We start from the raw sequence: 22787 nt of genomic DNA, 5'->3' as shown, positions 1-22787 counted from the left end.
AACCTGGCATCATCCCTATGGTGAAACAGGGTGGTGACTGCATCATGCTGTGGAGATGTTTTTCAGCGGCAGGGACTGGGAGATTAGTCAGGATCGAGGGAAAGATGAACAGAGAAAAGTACTGTCACTTTCTGACCTTTATTTCCTTTGTTTTGTATTTATTTAGTATGGTCAGGGCGTGAGTTGGGTGGGCAGTCTATGTTTGTTTTTTCTATGTTTCGGGGTATTTCTGTTTCGGCCTAGTATGGTTCTCAATCAGAGGCAGGTGTCATTAGTTGTCTCTGATTGAGAATCATACTTAGGTAGCCTGGGTTTCACTGTGTGTTTGTGGGTGATTGTTCCTGTCTGTGTTTTGCACCAGACAGGGCTGTTTTTGGTTTTCCGCGTTTATTGTTTTGTAGTGTTCGTGTTTATCTGTTTTTATTAAACATGAATCAATATAACCACGCTGCGTTTTGGTCCGCCTCTACTTCACCCCAAGAGAACCGTTACAAGTACAGAGAGATCCTTGATGAAAACGTACTCCAGAGCACTCAGGACCTCAGCCTGGGGTGAAGGTTCACCTTCCAACAGGACAACAGCCAAGACAACTCAAGAGTGGCATTCTCTGATTGTCCTTGAGTTGCCCAGCCAGAGCCCAGACTTGAACCCGATGTAACATCTCTGGAGAGACCTGAAAATAGCTGTGCAGCAAAGCTCCCCATCCAACCTGACAGAGCTTGAGAGGATCTGCAGAGAAGAATGGGAGAAAGTTCCCAAATACAGCTGTGCCAAGCTTCTAGTTTCATACCCAAGAAGGATCGAGGTGGTAATCACTGCCAATGGTGCTTCAACAAAGTACTGAGTAAAGGGTCCAAATGTGATAAAAACCTTGTTTTTCCAAAGTGTGTAAAAAGTCAAGGGGTCTGAATACTTTCTGAATGCACTGGACATGCTTACATCATAGGCATTCCATAAGCAAGTTGTATGTGTTTGTTTTAGCACTCTGGGGATTTACCTTCAACTGGAAAAAGGAATGTCAAGGGGTTAACAGATTCACACAGATCATCTTGGGACCATCAATTGTAAATATATATTGATCATTTTAAAAAAGAGAATGGTTGAAGATTTAGCCTTTGCTCTTTGAATTCACGTTAGGATACCATCATGTTTACTGGGCTTAAAAGGAGAATAAAAGAACACTGACTGATATGAAGGAATATCCATCTGTTCTCATGTATAGAATATAGAATGTAGAACTATCAGAATATAGAATGTAGAACTGTTTGAACATAGAATGTAGAACTATTAGAACATGGAATGTAGAACCGTTAGAACGTAGAACTATTAGGACATAGAACGTAGAACTATTAGGACATAGAATGTAGAACTATTAGGACAGAATGTAGAACTATTAGGACATCGAATGTAGAACTATTAGGACATAGAATGTAGAACTATTAGGACATAGAATGTAGAACTATTAGGACATAGAATGTAGAACTATCAGAATATAGAATGTAGAACTGTTTGAACATAGAATGTAGAACTATTAGAACATGGAATGTAGAACCGTTAGAACGTAGAACTATTAGGACATAGAACGTAGAACTATTAGGACATAGAATGTAGAACTATTAGGACAGAATGTAGAACTATTAGGACATAGAATGTAGAACTATTAGGACAGAATGTAGAACTATTAGGACATCGAATGTAGAACTATTAGGACATCGAATGTAGAACTATTAGGACATAGAATGTAGAACTATTAGGACATAGAATGTAGAACTATTAGAACATAGAATGTAGAACTATTAGAGCATAGAATGTAGAACTATTAGGACATAGAATGTAGAACTATTAGGAGATAGAATGTAGAACTATTAGAATGTAGAACTATTAGAACATAGAACTATTAGGACATAGAATGTAGAACCATTTCATTTGTTCCCTGTCATTGCTCAGGATCATTACATTGAGCTGTATGGACAGCTGTGTTCTGAGCTGCATGGACCATTAGAAGGGTATATCCCCAAACCAAACCCACTCTTAGTTTAAAACACCGCCCACATTAATGCAGCAGCTCTCATGCAATCCACTCTATTTTACTGGGCAATTTGCAAAACCAAAATCTTGCTTCATGGCGAGATAACTGTCAGAATCTGTCTCCCTGATAATAATTATAGCCAGGCAGAGGATGAAGCCAAGGACTGATGGATAGCCGTTCAGCATGTTGAGTTGATGCACTAAAATATTGAATACAACTCTCAATAACCTCTAGGCTATTCTGTAAACTTCAATCAGCAAGTGTTTTATTGACTTAAATGTAAACAGGGAATACTGCATATGGTCTGTTCTACAGTTTGTTTTCGGGCTATCACAGTAAAGCAGAGATATGTTTTTACTGTGGAACGCCGTGGTGGTTGGCTGTGGTCCGGTTAGGTCTGTGTATCCAAGCAGCAGGAGTATTTTGAGTGTTGGTGGAGAGACCACAACAACACAGATGACACCAGAGAGACTGCTCACTGGGATGTTGTGGGAAAACACTGTTGGAAATTTGGAATGAATCCTGCTGGTTTATTTCAACTGCTTGTTTGTGTTTGTTTGTGCAGACAGGAAACCAGCACATATACCAACCCATAGGCAAACCAGGTAATGTCTCAGCCAATGTAATTCCAAGTTTACCTTACACTTATTGTTTTCACTGTTCCCCTGGTTCTCCGACTCTAACTCTGACGGGCTCTGACTAGCTCTAACTCTGACGGGCTCTGACTAGCTCAAACTCTGACTGGCTCTGACACCAACTCTAACTCTGACTGGCTCTGACACCGACACCGGCTCTAACTCCGACCGACTCTGACACAGACTCGGACTAACTGACTGGCTCTGACACCGACACCGGCTCTGACTCCGACCGACTCTGACACCGACTCTGACTAACTCTGACCTGCTCTGACTAGCTCTAACTCTGACTGGCTCTGACTCTGACTGGCTCTGGCTCTGACACCGACACCGGCTCTAACTGCGGCTCTAACTCCGACCGACTCTAACTCTGACTGGCTCTGCCTCTGGCTGGCTCTGACTCTGACCGGCTCTGACACCGACTCTGACACTGGCTCTAACTCTGACTGGCTCTGCCTCTGACTGGCTCTGACTCTGACTGGCTCTAATTCTGACTCTGACTGGCTCTAACTCTGACTGGCTCTAACTCTGACTGGCTCTAACTCTGACTGGCTCTAACTCTGACTGGCTCTAACTCTGACTGGCTCTGCCTCTGACTGGCTCTAACTCTGACTGGCTCTAACTCTGACTGGCTCTAACTCTGACTGGCTGACTCTGACTGGCTCTAACTCTCTGACTGGCTCTAACTCTGACTGGCTCTGACTCTGACTGCTCTAACTCTGACTGGCTCTAACTGGCTGACTGACTGGCTCTAACTCTGACTCTGACTGGCTCTAACTCTGACTGGCTCTGACACTGACTCTGACTCTGACTGGCTCTGACTCTGACTGGCTCTAACTCTGACTCTGACGGGCTCTAACTCTGACTCTGACTGGCTCTGAACTCTGACTGGCTCTAACTCTGACTGGCTCTAACTCTGACTGGCTCTAACTCTGACTGGCTCTAACTGACTGGCTCTGACTCTGACTGGCTCTGACTCTGACTGGCTCTGACACTGACTCTGAGGGCTCTGACTCTGACTCTGACACTGGGCTCTGACTCTGACTGGCTCTAACTCTGACTGGCTCTAACTCTGACTGGCTCTGACACCGACTCTGACACTCTGACTCTGACTCTGACTCTGACTGGCTCTGACTCTGACTGGCTCTAACTCTGACTCTGACTGGGCTCTGACTCTGACGGGCTCTGACTCTGACTGGCTCTAACTCTGACTGGCTCTAACTCTGACTGGCTCTCTGACTCTGACTCTGACTCTCTGACTGGCTCTGACTCTGACTGGCTCTAACTCTGACTGGCTCTGACTCTGACTGGCTCTGACACTGACTCTGACACCGGCTCTGACTCTGACTGGCTCTGACTCTGAAGGGCTCTGACTCTGACTGGCTCTGACTCTGACTCTGACGGGCTCTGACTCTGACTGGCTCTGACTCTGACTGGCTCTGACTGACACCGACTCTGACACCAACTCTGACTCTGACTGGCTCTGACTCTGACTGGCTCTAACTCTGACTGACTCTGACTGACTCAGACTCTAACTCTGACTCCCTCAACTGTTCTAGCACATTCCTCAACCATTTTAACTGCTAAACTGTGTTGACAGGCTGACAATTTGGCTATTTCTGCTAGGCCTGTGTTAGTTTCTGCTGCCATAATAGTAGATATTTGATAGGAATATCGTTGAATCTGTTTGATAAGAAATGCTACAATTCCTGTGCATCTTCCATATAGTCATGCATTGGTTTTATTCCTTATGTAGCTGATGATGGTCCTTTGCCTCCACATAACATACATATATTGTACTATATGTTGTAGTTTAGGTATCTGTTGATTCTTTTGTACTCCAGTATCTGATGGGTCCTTTGCCTCCACAGAACATGCAGCTCCACCAAAGAAGCCCCCCCGTCCTGGAGCCCCCAGTCACCTGGGTAGTCTGGCCAGCCTGAACCCCGTGGACAGCTACAATGAGGGAGTGAAGGTAAGCTGATGCTCACATGTTTATTCTACCAATCAAGCTTTACACGCATTCCACAACAATCCAGTGATTTGGCTTTATCGCTCAATTTAAGCCCACAGATTTACATGTCTCAAAGTTGTTTAAATGTATTTGTAGTTATTGTGTTGGTATTCTACTTTTGCATGTGCTCTCCAAAACTAAGTGTTCATCCATCATTTTAAAGCTAGAATCCTTCATTGAAATGATAACGAAGTGGTTCACCCCACCTCTGTTTTGGTAAAAGCTGAGGGATGGACCTGGAGAAATGTAACCACGTTCAAATTCATAGCCAGAGCTGTGGATGCAAGGACTGGCCATCCATGATATCAACATGATAGTTGTAACCATGTTTTGAGGCTAGACAGTGTTTGTTTACAGTGTTTGTTTACAAAACAAGTTCATATGTTGGGTTCTGCTGAGGTATGACAGTTGAACTAAGCTCCTGAGGCATTTACAAGTTATATTCTTCAAATATCAATGGGTATATACACTGAGTGGACAAAACATTAAGGACACCTTCCTAATATTGAGTTGCACCCCCTCCCTTTTGCCCTCAGAACAGCCTCAATTTGTAGGGTCATGGACTCTACAAGGTCTCGAAAGCGTTCCACAGGGATGCTGGCCCATGTTGACTCCAATGCCTCGCACAGTTGTCAAGTTGGCTGGATGTCCTTTGGGTGGTGGACCATTCTTGATACACACAGGAAACTGCTGAGCATGAAAAGCCCAGCAGCGTTGCAGTTCTTGACTCAAACCGGTGCACCTGGCACCTACTACCATACCCATGTCTCAATTGTCTCAAGTCTTAAAAATCCTTCTTTAACCCGTCTCCTACCCTTCATCTACACTGATGAAGTGGATTTAACAAGTGACATCAATAAGGGATCATAGTTTTTCACCTGGTCAGTCTGTCATGGAAAGAGCAGGTGTCCTTAATGTTTTGTACATTCAGTGTTTAATTCATTTATACGTGCAAGAATGGATGTTGCAATTAAGGATTCTATCTTTAAACTGAGAAGTTCATGACTATGCTTCTAAAACATGACTAACTGTCCCTATTTCTGTTAGAACATTCCTACATGACTTTACCATGTTGGCCAGATCACAACGACTACCACTGTATTTCAACTACACAGACTTCCCCTTTTCTATGACACCCAAAACACCGGCGATGTCACTATTTTCCCCAGTGATGGTTACTATGGCAACAGTCCGCTTGAGTTTCTAATGTGTCAGCATAGAACATCCAGGAGCGTTACCTTAAACTGTTAGCTCTGCTCTGCTACCACTGTCTTGGTGTCATTAGGCTGCGTCACAAATGGCACACTATTCCCTATATAGTGCACTACAGTACTTTTGACCAGAGTCCTATGGGCCCTGGTCAAAAGCAGTGCACTAAATAGGGGGCCTTTTGGGGTGCACCCTAAGCCTCAGCTAAAGCAGTCCCAGCTGTAGTTCACCCCCTCTCTCCTCCTTCCCCAAACACGCTCATAAATACCACACGATCGACCAGGCAGTCAGGCCTGCAATGCACCCTGGGAAGGAACACACTCTTTCCATTACACTGCCTTCTTACCATCAGCGTGGAAAATGATTTAACAAGAGGAATAGTCTAGCTAATGTGGTTCCTTGTTCCTGAGAAAGAAGCCAACATGTAAACACTGACATGGACATTATCAGCCCATCATGACTGGAACTGAGATGGTCAGACTGGGCTATGATATGACGCATCACAAATGGCTTCCTATTCCCTATATAGTACACTGCTTTTGACCAGAGCCCTATAGGCCCTAGTGGTAAAACGTTTTGCACTATATAGGAAATCGGATGTCATTTGTGACCCTATACTACTATGTACTCAGTACTGTACTAGCATGGCAACCTGTTCCCTGTTCTGATGAGGGAATTAGTGGGATTCATGCAAAAGATAAACACGTGTCAAATAAAACACAAAGACTACATTTACACAGGCAGCACAATTCTGATATTTTGCCAGTAATTGGTCTTTTGACCAATCAGATCAGATCCTTTGCCAATAATTAGGTACATTTTCAGAATTGGGCTGCCTGTATAAACACAGACAAAGTTTCATGACCACAACATTTGAGTCACCACCTCTGTAGATATTTTGGTATTTACTCAACCAACCTCTCCAAAACCTTATTTATTTGGATGACACTTTGCTCTCTGGTGTTGTTGCGTGTATTGTTAATGCTTGTTGCATTAATATCTTCTCCCTCTTCTGTCCCTCTTGCCTCTGCCTTACTGTTGTTGAACTTAGCCCTGGCGGGTAAGAGAACACTGGTGTGTGTGTGTGTGTGTGTGTGTGTGTGTGTGTGTGTGTGTGTGTGTGTGTGTGTGTGTGTGTGTGTGTGTGTGTGTGTGTGTGTGTGTGTGTGTGTGTGTGTGTGTGTCTTTAGACCTAACTTCTCACAGAGTTGTCAATCAGTTGTAATTTGATGCTGAAAAGCAGGCTATGGGTTGGGTTGTGCAGTGGGGTGGGACAATGGAGTCCATCTGTATCTCTGGTAACAGTCAACTTCTAATGCATCATCTGATCTGGGGCGCTTTACAAATGGCACCCCATTCCCTATATAGTGTACTACTTTAGACCAGAGGGCCCTGGTCAGAAGTATAGTATATAAGAAATAGGGTGCCATTTGGGACTCAGACAGGGTTCATTCACCTGTTGTCTGTTCACTGAACCACTTTAGCCTTCTCATCCTAATGCATTTCTTCCATTCACCGTACTGACACAACACCTCTTTACCATCGATAAAGTGGGTCTTATAGTGGGCCATGTAGCGGTTTTATAGTGGGCCATGTAGAGGTCTTATAGTGGGCCATGTAGTGGTCTTATAGTGGGCCATGTAGTGGTCTTATAGTGGGCCATGTAGTGGTCTAATAGTGGGCCATGTAGTGGTCTTATAGTGGGCCATGTAGAGGTCTTATAGTGGGCCATGTAGTGGTTTTATAGTGGGCCATGTAGTGGTCTTATAGTGGGCCATGCAGAGGTCTTATAGTGGGCCATGTAGTGGTCTTATAGTGGGCCATGTAGAGGTCTTATAGTGGGCCATGTAGAGGTCTTATAGTGGGCCTTATAGTGGGCCATGTAGCGGTTTTATAGTGGGCCATGTAGCGGTTTTAGTGGGCCAGTGGGCCATGTGGGCCATGTCTTATAGTGGGCCATGTAGTGGTCTTATAGTGGGCCATGTAGCGGTCTTATAGTGGGCCATGTAGCGGTCTTATAGTGGTCCATGTAGCGGTCTTATAGTGGGCCATGTAGCGGTCTTATAGTGGGCCATGTACAGTGCCTTGCGAAAGTATTCGGCCCCCTTGAACTTTGCGACCTTTTGCCACATTTCAGGCTTCAAACATAAAGATATAAAACTGTATTTTTTTGTGAAGAATCAACAACAAGTGGGACACATTCATGAAGTGGAACGACATTTATTGGATATTTCAAACTTTTTTAACAAATCAAAAACTGAAAAATTGGGCGTGCAAAATTATTCAGCCCCTTTACTTTCAGTGCAGTAAACTCTCTCTCCAGAAGTTCAGTGAGGATCTCTGAATGATCCAATGTTGACCTAAATGACTAATGATGATAAATACAATCCACCTGTGTGTAATCAAGTCTCCATATAAATGCACCTGCACTGTGATAGTCTCAGAGGTCCATTAAAAGCGCAGAGAGCATCATGAAGAACAAGGAACACACCAGGCAGGTCCGAGATACTGTTGTGAAGAAGTTTAAAGCCGGATTTGGATACAAAAATATTTCCCAAGCTTTAAACATCCCAAGGAGCACTGTGCAAGTGATAATATTGAAATGGAAGGAGTATCAGACCACTGCAAATCTACCAATACCTGGCCGTCCCTCTAAACTGTCAGCTCATACAAGGACAAGACTGATCAGAGATGCAGCCAAGAGGCCCATGATCACTCTGGATGAACTGCAGAGATCTACAGCTGAGGTGGAAGACTCTGTCCATAGGACAACAATCAGTCGTATATTGCACAAATCTGGCCTTTATGGAAGAGTGGCAAGAAGAAAGCCATTTCTTAAAGATATCCATAAAAAGTGTTGTTTAAAGTTTGCCACAAGCCACCTGGGAGACACACCAAACATGTGGAAGAAGGTGCTCTGGTCAGATGAAACCAAAATTGAACTTTTTGGCAACAATGCAAAACATTATGTTTGGCGTAAAAGCAACACAGCTCATCACCCTGAACACACCATCCCCACTGTCAAACATGGTGGTGGCAGCATCATGGTTTGGGCCTGCCTTTTCTTCAGCAGGGACAGGGAAGATGGTTAAAATTGATGGGAAGATGGATGGAGCCAAATACAGGACCATTCTGGAAGAAAACCTGATGGAGTCTGCAAAAGACCTGAGACTGGGACGGAGATATGTCTTCCAACAAGACAATGATCCAAAACATAAAGCAAAATCTACAATGGAATGGTTAAAAATAAACATATCCAGGTGTTAGAATGGCCAAGTCAAAGTCCAGACCTGAATCCAATCGAGAATCTGTGGAAAGAACTGAAAACTGCTGTTCACAAATGCTCTCCATCCAACCTCACTGAGCTCGAGCTGTTTTGCAAGGAGGAATGGGAAAAAATTTCAGTCTCTCGATGTGCAAAACTGATAGAGACATACCCCAAGTGACTTACAGCTGTAATCGCAGCAAAAGGTGGCGCTACAAAGTATTAACTTAAGGGGGCTGAATAATTTTGCACGCCCAATTTTTCAGTTTTTGATTTGTTAAAAAAGTTTGAATATAATAAATGTCGTTCCACTTCATGATTGTGTCCCACTTGTTGTTGATTCTTCACAAAAAATACAGTTTTATATCTTTATGTTTGAAGCCTGAAATGTGGCAAAAGGTCGCAAAGTTCAAGGGGGCCGAATACTTTCGCAAGGCACTGTAGCGATCTTATAGTGGGCCATGTAGTGGTCTTATAGTGGGCCATGTAGCGGTCTTATAGTGGGCCATGTAGTGGTCTTATAGTGGGCCATGTAGCAAGTGGTCCATGTAGCGGTCTTATAGTGGGCCATGTAGCGGTCTTATAGTGGACCATGTAGCGATCTTATAGTGGACCATGTAGTGCTTGTGTATGTTCAGATCTGTGTTTGTGTGGCCATAATAATGTGTTTGTCTACGACATTGTTTCAAACAACCCTCTGAATCCTAAATATAACACATTGACTTCTTCCTAAATGGGATCTGTGCACTTTTGACACTTTTGACATGATTTAGGAATAATGCTGAATTCCAAATAACTCCATTATAGAAAGTATTGTTTATTCCAGATGCTGACATCTTCCTAACATAACCTCTAACCCTCTCTAGACCCAATGTACAATTTCAAGGATATGTTTGACTTGATTTAGCCCCTGGTGACAGTCTCTACAAACATTTCAAATTCCTTGGGTGTTTTGTCATTGTGATTTACTACCTTGAATGAATGTGGTGTTGACTGACTGGTGATGTATACTGCCATCTATTGGTGAGAGTTAAGAAATGCAAGGTTGAACATTATATGAATCATCTGACCCGCTCTGTTATTTCTCCATCTCTGCTCACAGTGTATTTTTCTCCTTCTTTCAGCTCCAGCCTCAGGAGATCAGCCCACCCCCCACTGCCAACCTGGACCGCTCTAATGACAAGGTCTATGAGAATGTCACAGGACTGGTGAAGGCTGTCATAGAGATGTCCAGTAAAATTCAGCCTGCGCCTCCCGAGGAATACGTGCCAATGGTCAAGGTAGGAGAGACACAGTGTTCATCGTCTCCACATTCAATCACCAGGGTTCGTTGTAGCAAAACGTTTACGTTTCATTCCTTTTGGAAATGTTTTATCCATTTGACCTTTAGCAGACTCTCTTATCCAGAGAGACGTACAGTAGTGAGTCATTTAGCAGACTCTCTTATCCAGAGAGACTTACAGTAGTGAGTCATTTAGCAGACTCTCTTATCCAGAGAGACTTACAGTAGTGAGTCATTTAGCAGACTCTCTTATCCAGAGAGACATACAGTAGTGAGTCATTTAGCATTCTCTCTTATCCAGAGAGACTTACAGTAGTGAGTCATTTAGCAGACTCTCTTATCCAGAGAGACTTACAGTAGTGAGTCATTTAGCAGACTCTCTTATCCAGAGAGACTTACAGTAGTGAGTCATTTAGCAGACTCTCTTATCCAGAGAGACTTACAGTAGTGAGTCATTTAGCAGACTCTCTTATCCAGAGAGACGTACAGTAGTGAGTCATTTAGCAGACTCTCTTATCCAGAGAGACGTACAGTAGTGAGTGCAAACATTTTCATACTGGTCCCCAGTGGGAATCGAACCCACAACATTGGCGTTGCAAGTGCCATGTTCTACCAGCTAAGCTACACAGGAAAGAACAGATTTCTAGGATTGGTTCATATGGGTATATTTGTGTTTCAGGATGTGGGTCTGGCACTGAGAACACTCCTGGCCACAGTGGATGAAACAATCACGTTACTTCCAGCTAGCACACACAGAGAGGTACGTTAACCAGGCATGGGCCTCTTCTGATCCAGCACTATGTTAGTCCCGTCTGCCCCCTCTTATACAGGACATTTTGTTTTAATTAGTTATATAATACTGGAATATGTGCCACCCTGTTCATTCGCTGAACCTACTTTTATTTTATCTCTCAATATATTATAATAATAATAATAATAATATATGGAACATTTCTGTTTTAATAAAATACTATCTTATCTTAAAGGTGGAGATGGCCCAGAAGCTGTTGAACTCTGACCTGGCGGAGCTGATCAACAAGATGAAGCTGGCCCAGCAGTACGTCATGACCAGCCTGCAGCAGGACTACAAGAAACAGATGCTGACGGCCGCCCACGCCCTGGCCGTAGACGCCAAGAACCTTCTAGACGTCATCGACCAGAGCCGGCTCAGGATGTTGGGCCAGGCCCGGCCGCCACCTCACTAGCGCTGTGGGAGGAGGGTGTGGAGTGTGGGATGAACTGAGTCAACACAAAGCTTCTGTCTGAATGAGTGTCTGGACAGATGGAAGCCATGTGAAGGCAGCCTTGGGTTTGTTCACCTGTTCTGTCATGTCTAATCAGTGATTACTTCAAGGAAGGGAGGAATGAAGAAGATTTCACTGTGAAGGAATTTGAACGGGATACTGCTTCTACAGGACCATCATATGGACTGGACTCCATGTGCATCACCAGGCAGACTAGCAACCACCTCTGACCCTCACTCCCCAACACACCACTCCTTTTTATAGACTTGGAATCTTTGAAGAGTTATTTAATGCTGCACCGATTGTGTCGGCTGACTAACTGTGAATTCCTACAGTCCCAGATTTCATCTGAAGAAGAATCAGGAGGCACACTTCAGAAACTGCTCCCCCCAGAGGACATATGGAGGATGATGTGGACAACACAACTGAACTGGAACCTCTCTGCTTTAGTAGACAGAACACTGAGCTCCTCACACTACGTCTAACATGTCTGCTTCATTTTTGACACTTGTCACAAGCTCAATAGTGATTCATGGAGGATCACAAACACTGGGATATATTTTGTCTTGGCTCAGTCGGCCATCTTGTCAAATAGGAGAAAATAAAGGATGAAATAAAAAAAGACAAAGCTGATGACAAAAGCTGTGACAGACAAAAGCTGTGACAGTGCTTTCCTGTGGTTATGAATGACAGCCAAAGCTGTGACAGTGCTTTCCTGTGGTTATGAATGACAGCCAAAGCTGTGACAGTGCTTTCCTGTGGTTATGAATGACAGCCAAAGCTGTGACAGTGCTTTCCTGTGGTTATGAATGACAGCCAAAGCTGTGACAGTGCTTTCCTGTGGTTATGAATGACAGCCAAAGCTGTGACAGTGCTTTCCTGTGGTTATGAATGACAGCCAAAGCTGTGACAGTGCTTTCCTGTGGTTATGAATGACAGCCAAAGCTGTGACAGTGCTTTCCTGTGGTTATGAATTGACAGCCAAAGGATGGTGTTAGCATGTCATTTATTGTCCTTAATGATGTTTAGCTGAATCTTTCATTTTTCCAATAGTTTAATAGATTTACATTCATATTTTAAACTTCTCGACATTTCATCAACACATGTTCCCATTTAACACCAACAGGAATGAATGAATACCTTAAAGGGTCATCTCAGCAGTACTTCTCATACTCATCAGCTATTACACAGGTCTTATTCATAGTTTACTGACAGGTTACCATGCTTATCATTTAGGTCTATCTGGGATGTCTGCTGAGAAGAGAGAGGACACCCATTGACTGACTTTAACATGTACTACAATCAGTTGAACATGTAAAGTAATAATATTGATCTGGATATTGACAGCCTGGTTTCCTCACCAGCTTTATCCTCAGTGGTCATGCAAGTGTCATGAGGCTCCAGGCATTGTTTTATGTTCTGATTACAGTCAGCGTTGGAGGTGAGTGAACTGCATCCATAGCATCTCAGTGCATCGACTGAAATGACATATAAAATGAAATTATAAACAAATTAAATGACAAACAAATGAATGAATAAATAATGAATTCTCTGGGAAGGGATAGACTGAGTAGCAGAATAAAGAGAGTCTTCATGTTTCTTTCATGAGTTGGATGATCAACTGTAAAAAAAAAAAATATAAATAAAAAAAATATATATATATATACACTGCTCAAAAAAATAAAGGGAACACTAAAATCACACATCCTAGATCTGAATGAATGAAATATTCTTATTAAATACTTTTTTTCTTTACTTTACATAGTTGAATGTGCTGACAACAAAATCACACAAAAATCATCAATGGAAACCAAATTTATCAACCCAAGGAGGTCTGGATTTGGAGTCACACTCAAAATTAAAGTGGAAAACCACACTACAGGCTGATCCAACTTTGATGTAATGTCCTTAAAACAAGTCAAAATGAGGCTCAGTAGTGTGTGTGGCCTCCACGTGCCTGTATGACCTCCCTACAACGCCTGGGCATTCTCCTGATGAGGTGGCGGATGGTCTCCTGAGGGATCTCCTCCCAGACCTGGACTAAAGCATCCGCCAACTCCTGGACAGTCTGTGGTGCAACTGTGTGGTGGATGGAGCGAGACATGATGTCCCAGATGTGCTCAATTGGGATTCAGGTCTGGGGAACAGGCGGGCCAGTCCATAGCATCAATGCCTTCCTCTTGCAGGAACTGCTGACACACTCCAGCCAAATGAGGTCTAGCATTGTCTTTCATTAGGAGGAACCCAGGGCCAACCGCACCAGCATATGGTTTCACAAGGGGTCTGAGGATCTCATCTCAGTACCTAATGGCAGTCAGGCTACTTCTGGCGAGCACATGGAGGGCTGTGCGGCCTCCCAAAGAAATGCCACCCCACACCATGACTGACCCACTGCCAAACCGGTCATGCTGGAGGATGTTGCAGGCAGTAGAATGTTCTCCACGGCATCTCCAGACTGTCACGTCTGTCACATGTGCTCAGTGTGAACCTGCTTTCATCTGTGACGAGCACAGGGCGCCAGTGGCGAATTTGCCAATCTTGGTGTTCTCTGGCAAATGCCAAACGTCCTGCACGGTGTTGGGCCGTAAGCACAACCCCCACCTGTGGACGTCGGGCCCTCATACCACCCTCATGGAGTCCGTTTCTAACCGTTTGAGCAGACACATGCACATTTGTGGCCTGCTGGAGGTCATTTTGCAGGGCTCTGGCAGTGTTCCCTCTGCTCCTCCTTGCACAAAGGCGGGGGTAGCTGTCCTGCTGCTGGGTTGTTGCCCTCCTACGGCCTCCTCCATGTCTCCCGATGTACTGGCCTGTCTCCTGGTAGCGCCTCCATGCTCTGGACACTACGCTGACAGACACAGCAAACCTTCTTACCACATCTCGCATTGATGTGCCATCCTGGATGAGCTGCACTACCTGAGCCACTTGTGTGGGTTGTAGACTCCGTCTCATGCTACCACTAGAGTGAAAGCACCGCCAGTATTCAAAAGTGACCAAAACATCAGCCAGGAAGCATAGGAACTGAGAAGTGGTCTGTGGTCGCCACCTGCAGAACCACTCCTTTATTGGGGGTGTCTTGCTAAATGCCTACAATTTCCACCTGTTGTCTATTCCATTTGCACAACAGCATGTGAAATGTATTGTCAATCAGTGTTGCTTCCTTAGTGGACAGTTTGATTTCACAGAAGTGTGATTGACTTGGAGTTACATTGTGTTGTTTAAGTGTTCCCTTTATTTTTCTGAGCAGTGTATATTTAAAAAAAAACATGTACAACTGTTGTGGAAATAATTCTAACCAAGTGAGAGAGACTGTTATTTCTTCGAACAATCAATCTTTATTAATAAGAATTGCAATAATGAAGCTGGTCAGTTATGCCCTCTGAGGTGTAAGGCTTATATAGTCAAACTATCTTATGCAAGCATATACAAAACATGTGATCTTGGTATGTCTCCCAACCCTCCTGTCTCAGCCTCCAGTATTTATGCTGCAGTAGTTTATGTGTCAGGGGGTTAGGGTCAGTTTGTAATATCTGGAGTATTTCTCCTGTCTCAGCCTCCAGTATTTATGCTGCAGTAGTTTATGTGTCGGGGGGTTAGGGTCAGTTTGTAATATCTGGAGTATTTCTCCTGTCTCAGCCTCCAGTATTTATGCTGCAGTAGTTTATGTGTCGGGGGTTAGGGTCAGTTTGTAATATCTGGGAGTATTTCTCCTGTCTCAGCCTCCAGTATTTATGCTGCAGTAGTTTATGTGTCGGGGGTTAGGGTCAGTTTGTAATATCTGGAGTATTTCTCCTGTCTCAGCCTCCAGTATTTATGCTGCAGTAGTTTATGTGTCGGGGGTTAGGGTCAGTTTGTAATATCGGGAGTATTTCTCCTGTCTCAGCCTCCAGTATTTATGCTGCAGTAGTTTATGTGTCGGGGGTTAGGGTCAGTTTGTAATATCTGGAGTATTTCTCCTGTCTCAGCCTCCAGTATTTATGCTGCAGTAGTTTATGTGTCGGGGGTTAGGGTCAGTTTGTAATATCTGGGAGTATTTCTCCTGTCTCAGCCTCCAGTATTTATGCTGCAGTAGTTTATGTGTCGGGGGTTAGGGTCAGTTTGTAATATCTGGAGTATTTCTCCTGTCTCAGCCTCCAGTATTTATGCTGCAGTAGTTTATGTGTCGGGGGTTAGGGTCAGTTTGTAATATCTGGAGTATTTCTCCTGTCTCAGCCTCCAGTATTTATGCTGCAGTAGTTTATGTGTCGGGGGTTAGGGTCAGTTTGTAATATCTGGAGTATTTCTCCTGTCTCAGCCTCCAGTATTTATGCTGCAGTAGTTTATGTGTGGGGTTAGGGTCAGTTTGTAATATCGGGAGTATTTCTCCTGTCTCAGCCTCCAGTATTTATGCTGCAGTAGTTTATGTGTCGGGGGTTAGGGTCAGTTTGTAATATCTGGAGTATTTCTCCTGTCTCAGCCTCCAGTATTTATGCTGCAGTAGTTTATGTGTCGGGGGTTAGGGTCAGTTTGTAATATCTGGGAGTATTTCTCCTGTCTCAGCCTCCAGTATTTATGCTGCAGTAGTTTATGTGTCGGGGGTTAGGGTCAGTTTGTAATATCTGGAGTATTTCTCCTGTCTCAGCCTCCAGTATTTATGCTGCAGTAGTTTATGTGTCGGGGTTAGGGTCAGTTTGTAATATCTGGAGTATTTCTCCTGTCTCAGCCTCCAGTATTTATGCTGCAGTAGTTTATGTGTCGGGGGTTAGGGTCAGTTTGTAATATCTGGAGTATTTCTCCTGTCTCAGCCTCCAGTATTTATGCTGCAGTAGTTTATGTGTCGGGGGTTAGGGTCAGTTTGTAATATCTGGAGTATTTCTCCTGTCTCAGCCTCCAGTATTTATGCTGCAGTAGTTTATGTGTCGGGGGTTAGGGTCAGTTTGTAATATCTGGAGTATTTCTCCTGTCTCAGCCTCCAGTATTTATGCTGCAGTAGTTTATGTGTCGGGGGTTAGGGTCAGTTTGTAATATCTGGAGTATTTCTCCTGTCTCAGCCTCCAGTATTTATGCTGCAGTAGTTTATGTGTCGGGGGTTAGGGTCAGTTTGTAATATCTGGAGTATTTCTCCTGTCTCAGCCTCCAGTATTTATGCTGCAGTAGTTTATGTGTCGGGGTTAGGGTCAGTTTGTAATATCTGGAGTATTTCTCCTGTCTCAGCCTCCAGTATTTATGCTGCAGTAGTTTATGTGTCGGGGGGTTAGGGTCAGTTTGTAATATCTGGAGTATTTCTCCTGTCTCAGCCTCCAGTATTTATGCTGCAGTAGTTTATGTGTCAGGGGTTAGGGTCAGTTTGTAATATCTGGAGTATTTCTCCTGTCTCAGCCTCCAGTATTTATGCTGCAGTAGTTTATGTGTCGGGGGGTTAGGGTCAGTTTGTAATATCTGGAGTATTTCTCCTGTCTCAGCCTCCAGTATTTATGCTGCAGTAGTTTATGTGTCGGGGGTTAGGGTCAGTTTGTAATATCTGGAGTATTTCTCCTGTCTCAGCCTCCAGTATTTATGCTGCAGTAGTTTATGTGTCGGGGGTTAGGGGTCAGTTTGTAATATCTGGAGTATTTCTCCTGTCTCAGCCTCCAGTATTTATGCTGCAGTAGTTTATGTGTCAGGGGTTAGGGTCAGTTTGTAATATCTGGAGTATTTCTCCTGTCTCAGCCTCCAGTATTTATGCTGCAGTAGTTTATGTGTCGGGGTTAGGGTCAGTTTGTAATATCTGGAGTATTTCTCCTGTCTCAGCCTCCAGTATTTATGCTGCAGTAGTTTATGTGTCAGGGTTAGGGTCAGTTTGTTATATCTGGAGTATTTCTCCTGTCTCAGCCTCCAGTATTTATGCTGCAGTAGTTTATGTGTCGGGGGTTAGGGTCAGTTTGTAATATCTGGAGTATTTCTCCTGTCTCAGCCTCCAGTATTTATGCTGCAGTAGTTTATGTGTCGGGGGGTTAGGGTCAGTTTGTAATATCTGGAGTATTTCTCCTGTCTCAGCCTCCAGTATTTATGCTGCAGTAGTTTATGTGTCGGGGGTTAGGGTCAGTTTGTAATATCTGGAGTATTTCTCCTGTCTCAGCCTCCAGTATTTATGCTGCAGTAGTTTATGTGTCGGGGGGTTAGGGTCAGTTTGTTATATCTGGAGTATTTCTCCTGTCTCAGCCTCCAGTATTTATGCTGCAGTAGTTTATGTGTCGGGGGGTTAGGGTCAGTTTGTAATATCTGGAGTATTTCTCCTGTCTCAGCCTCCAGTATTTATGCTGCAGTAGTTTATGTGTCGGGGTTAGGGTCAGTTTGTAATATCTGGAGTATTTCTCCTGTCTCAGCCTCCAGTATTTATGCTGCAGTAGTTTATGTGTCGGGGGTTAGGGTCAGTTTGTAATATCTGGAGTATTTCTCCTGTCTCAGCCTCCAGTATTTATGCTGCAGTAGTTTATGTGTCGGGGGTTAGGGGTCAGTTTGTAATATCTGGAGTATTTCTCCTGTCTCAGCCTCCAGTATTTATGCTGCAGTAGTTTATGTGTCAGGGGGTTAGGGTCAGTTTGTTATATCTGGAGTATTTCTCCTGTCTCAGCCTCCAGTATTTATGCTGCAGTAGTTTATGTGTCGGGGTTAGGGTCAGTTTGTAATATCTGGAGTATTTCTCCTGTCTCAGCCTCCAGTATTTATGCTGCAGTAGTTTATGTGTCAGGGGGTTAGGGTCAGTTTGTAATATCTGGAGTATTTCTCCTGTCTCAGCCTCCAGTATTTATGCTGCAGTAGTTTATGTGTCGGGGGTTAGGGTCAGTTTGTAATATCTGGAGTATTTCTCCTGTCTCAGCCTCCAGTATTTATGCTGCAGTAGTTTATGTGTCGGGGGGTTAGGGTCAGTTTGTAATATCTGGAGTATTTCTCCTGTCTCAGCCTCCAGTATTTATGCTGCAGTAGTTTATGTGTCGGGGGTTAGGGTCAGTTTGTAATATCTGGAGTATTTCTCCTGTCTCAGCCTCCAGTATTTATGCTGCAGTAGTTTATGTGTCGGGGGTTAGGGTCAGTTTGTAATATCTGGAGTATTTCTCCTGTCTCAGCCTCCAGTATTTATGCTGCAGTAGTTTATGTGTCGGGGGTTAGGGTCAGTTTGTAATATCTGGAGTATTTCTCCTGTCTCAGCCTCCAGTATTTATGCTGCAGTAGTTTATGTGTCGGGGGTTAGGGTCAGTTTGTAATATCTGGAGTATTTCTCCTGTCTCAGCCTCCAGTATTTATGCTGCAGTAGTTTATGTGTCGGGGGTTAGGGTCAGTTTGTTAGGGTCAGTTTGTAATATCTGGAGTATTTCTCCTGTCTCAGCCTCCAGTATTTATGCTGCAGTAGTTTATGTGTCGGGGTTAGGGTCAGTTTGTAATATCTGGAGTATTTCTCCTGTCTCAGCCTCCAGTATTTATGCTGCAGTAGTTTATGTGTCGGGGGTTAGGGTCAGTTTGTAATATCTGGAGTATTTCTCCTGTCTCAGCCTCCAGTATTTATGCTGCAGTAGTTTATGTGTCGGGGGTTAGGGTCAGTTTGTAATATCTGGAGTATTTCTCCTGTCTCAGCCTCCAGTATTTATGCTGCAGTAGTTTATGTGTCGGGGTTAGGGTCAGTTTGTAATATCTGGAGTATTTCTCCTGTCTCAGCCTCCAGTATTTATGCTGCAGTAGTTTATGTGTCGGGGTTAGGGTCAGTTTGTAATATCTGGAGTATTTCTCCTGTCTCAGCCTCCAGTATTTATGCTGCAGTAGTTTATGTGTCGGGGGTTAGGGTCAGTTTGTAATATCTGGAGTATTTCTCCTGTCTCAGCCTCCAGTATTTATGCTGCAGTAGTTTATGTGTCGGGGGTTAGGGTCAGTTTGTAATATCTGGAGTATTTCTCCTGTCTCAGCCTCCAGTATTTATGCTGCAGTAGTTTATGTGTCGGGGGTTAGGGTCAGTTTGTAATATCTGGAGTATTTCTCCTGTCTCAGCCTCCAGTATTTATGCTGCAGTAGTTTATGTGTCGGGGGTTAGGGTCAGTTTGTAATATCTGGAGTATTTCTCCTGTCTCAGCCTCCAGTATTTATGCTGCAGTAGTTTATGTGTCGGGGGTTAGGGTCAGTTTGTAATATCTGGAGTATTTCTCCTGTCTCAGCCTCCAGTATTTATGCTGCAGTAGTTTATGTGTCGGGGGTTAGGGTCAGTTTGTAATATCTGGAGTATTTCTCCTGTCTCAGCCTCCAGTATTTATGCTGCAGTAGTTTATGTGTCGGGGGTTAGGGTCAGTTTGTAATATCTGGAGTATTTCTCCTGTCTCAGCCTCCAGTATTTATGCTGCAGTAGTTTATGTGTCGGGGGTTAGGGTCAGTTTGTAATATCTGGAGTATTTCTCCTGTCTCAGCCTCCAGTATTTATGCTGCAGTAGTTTATGTGTCGGGGGTTAGGGTCAGTTTGTAATATCTGGAGTATTTCTCCTGTCTCAGCCTCCAGTATTTATGCTGCAGTAGTTTATGTGTCGGGGGTTAGGGTCAGTTTGTAATATCTGGAGTATTTCTCCTGTCTCAGCCTCCAGTATTTATGCTGCAGTAGTTTATGTGTCGGGGGTTAGGGGTCAGTTTGTAATATCTGGAGTATTTCTCCTGTCTCAGCCTCCAGTATTTATGCTGCAGTAGTTTATGTGTCGGGGGGTTAGGGTCAGTTTGTAATATCTGGAGTATTTCTCCTGTCTCAGCCTCCAGTATTTATGCTGCAGTAGTTTATGTGTCGGGGGTTAGGGTCAGTTTGTAATATCTGGAGTATTTCTCCTGTCTCAGCCTCCAGTATTTATGCTGCAGTAGTTTATGTGTCGGGGGTTAGGGTCAGTTTGTAATATCTGGAGTATTTCTCCTGTCTCAGCCTCCAGTATTTATGCTGCAGTAGTTTATGTGTCGGGGGTTAGGGTCAGTTTGTAATATCTGGAGTATTTCTCCTGTCTCAGCCTCCAGTATTTATGCTGCAGTAGTTTATGTGTCGGGGGTTAGGGTCAGTTTGTAATATCTGGAGTATTTCTCCTGTCTCAGCCTCCAGTATTTATGCTGCAGTAGTTTATGTGTCGGGGTTAGGGTCAGTTTGTAATATCTGGAGTATTTCTCCTGTCTCAGCCTCCAGTATTTATGCTGCAGTAGTTTATGTGTCGGGGGTTAGGGTCAGTTTGTAATATCTGGAGTATTTCTCCTGTCTCAGCCTCCAGTATTTATGCTGCAGTAGTTTATGTGTCGGGGGGTTAGGGTCAGTTTGTAATATCTGGAGTATTTCTCCTGTCTCAGCCTCCAGTATTTATGCTGCAGTAGTTTATGTGTCGGGGTTAGGGTCAGTTTGTAATATCTGGAGTATTTCTCCTGTCTCAGCCTCCAGTATTTATGCTGCAGTAGTTTATGTGTCGGGGGGTTAGGGTCAGTTTGTAATATCTGGAGTATTTCTCCTGTCTCAGCCTCCAGTATTTATGCTGCAGTAGTTTATGTGTCGGGGGTTAGGGTCAGTTTGTAATATCTGGAGTATTTCTCCTGTCTCAGCCTCCAGTATTTATGCTGCAGTAGTTTATGTGTCGGGGGTTAGGGTCAGTTTGTAATATCTGGAGTATTTCTCCTGTCTCAGCCTCCAGTATTTATGCTGCAGTAGTTTATGTGTCGGGGGTTAGGGTCAGTTTGTAATATCTGGAGTATTTCTCCTGTCTCAGCCTCCAGTATTTATGCTGCAGTAGTTTATGTGTCGGGGGTTAGGGTCAGTTTGTAATATCTGGAGTATTTCTCCTGTCTCAGCCTCCAGTATTTATGCTGCAGTAGTTTATGTGTCGGGGGTTAGGGTCAGTTTGTAATATCTGGAGTATTTCTCCTGTCTCAGCCTCCAGTATTTATGCTGCAGTAGTTTATGTGTCGGGGGTTAGGGTCAGTTTGTAATATCTGGAGTATTTCTCCTGTCTCAGCCTCCAGTATTTATGCTGCAGTAGTTTATGTGTCGGGGGTTAGGGTCAGTTTGTAATATCTGGAGTATTTCTCCTGTCTCAGCCTCCAGTATTTATGCTGCAGTAGTTTATGTGTCGGGGGTTAGGGTCAGTTTGTAATATCTGGAGTATTTCTCCTGTCTCAGCCTCCAGTATTTATGCTGCAGTAGTTTATGTGTCGGGGGTTAGGGTCAGTTTGTAATATCTGGAGTATTTCTCCTGTCTCAGCCTCCAGTATTTATGCTGCAGTAGTTTATGTGTCGGGGGTTAGGGTCAGTTTGTAATATCTGGAGTATTTCTCCTGTCTCAGCCTCCAGTATTTATGCTGCAGTAGTTTATGTGTCGGGGGTTAGGGTCAGTTTGTAATATCTGGAGTATTTCTCCTGTCTCAGCCTCCAGTATTTATGCTGCAGTAGTTTATGTGTCGGGGGTTAGGGTCAGTTTGTAATATCTGGAGTATTTCTCCTGTCTCAGCCTCCAGTATTTATGCTGCAGTAGTTTATGTGTCGGGGGTTAGGGTCAGTTTGTAATATCTGGAGTATTTCTCCTGTCTCAGCCTCCAGTATTTATGCTGCAGTAGTTTATGTGTCGGGGGTTAGGGTCAGTTTGTAATATCTGGAGTATTTCTCCTGTCTCAGCCTCCAGTATTTATGCTGCAGTAGTTTATGTGTCGGGGGTTAGGGTCAGTTTGTAATATCTGGAGTATTTCTCCTGTCTCAGCCTCCAGTATTTATGCTGCAGTAGTTTATGTGTCGGGGGTTAGGGTCAGTTTGTAATATCTGGAGTATTTCTCCTGTCTCAGCCTCCAGTATTTATGCTGCAGTAGTTTATGTGTCGGGGGTTAGGGTCAGTTTGTAATATCTGGAGTATTTCTCCTGTCTCAGCCTCCAGTATTTATGCTGCAGTAGTTTATGTGTCGGGGGTTAGGGTCAGTTTGTAATATCTGGAGTATTTCTCCTGTCTCAGCCTCCAGTATTTATGCTGCAGTAGTTTATGTGTCGGGGGTTAGGGTCAGTTTGTAATATCTGGAGTATTTCTCCTGTCTCAGCCTCCAGTATTTATGCTGCAGTAGTTTATGTGTCGGGGGTTAGGGGTCAGTTTGTAATATCTGGAGTATTTCTCC

At 43.9% G+C, this 22787-nt stretch overlaps 1 pseudogene; it reads left to right on the top strand.

Moving 5' to 3' along the window:
* Positions 1-12291, top strand: part of LOC112242167 — a 169034-nt pseudogene extending 156743 nt beyond the window's left edge.
* The last annotated feature ends 10496 nt before the right edge of the window (positions 12292-22787 follow it).

The sequence above is a fragment of the Oncorhynchus tshawytscha genome, unplaced genomic scaffold (assembly GCF_018296145.1).
Source record: "Oncorhynchus tshawytscha isolate Ot180627B unplaced genomic scaffold, Otsh_v2.0 Un_scaffold_16570_pilon_pilon, whole genome shotgun sequence".
In the NCBI taxonomy this organism is placed as follows: domain Eukaryota; kingdom Metazoa; phylum Chordata; class Actinopteri; order Salmoniformes; family Salmonidae; genus Oncorhynchus; species Oncorhynchus tshawytscha.
Note: the sequence above shows the minus strand (reverse complement) of the source record. Positions and strands in the feature narration are given on the sequence as shown.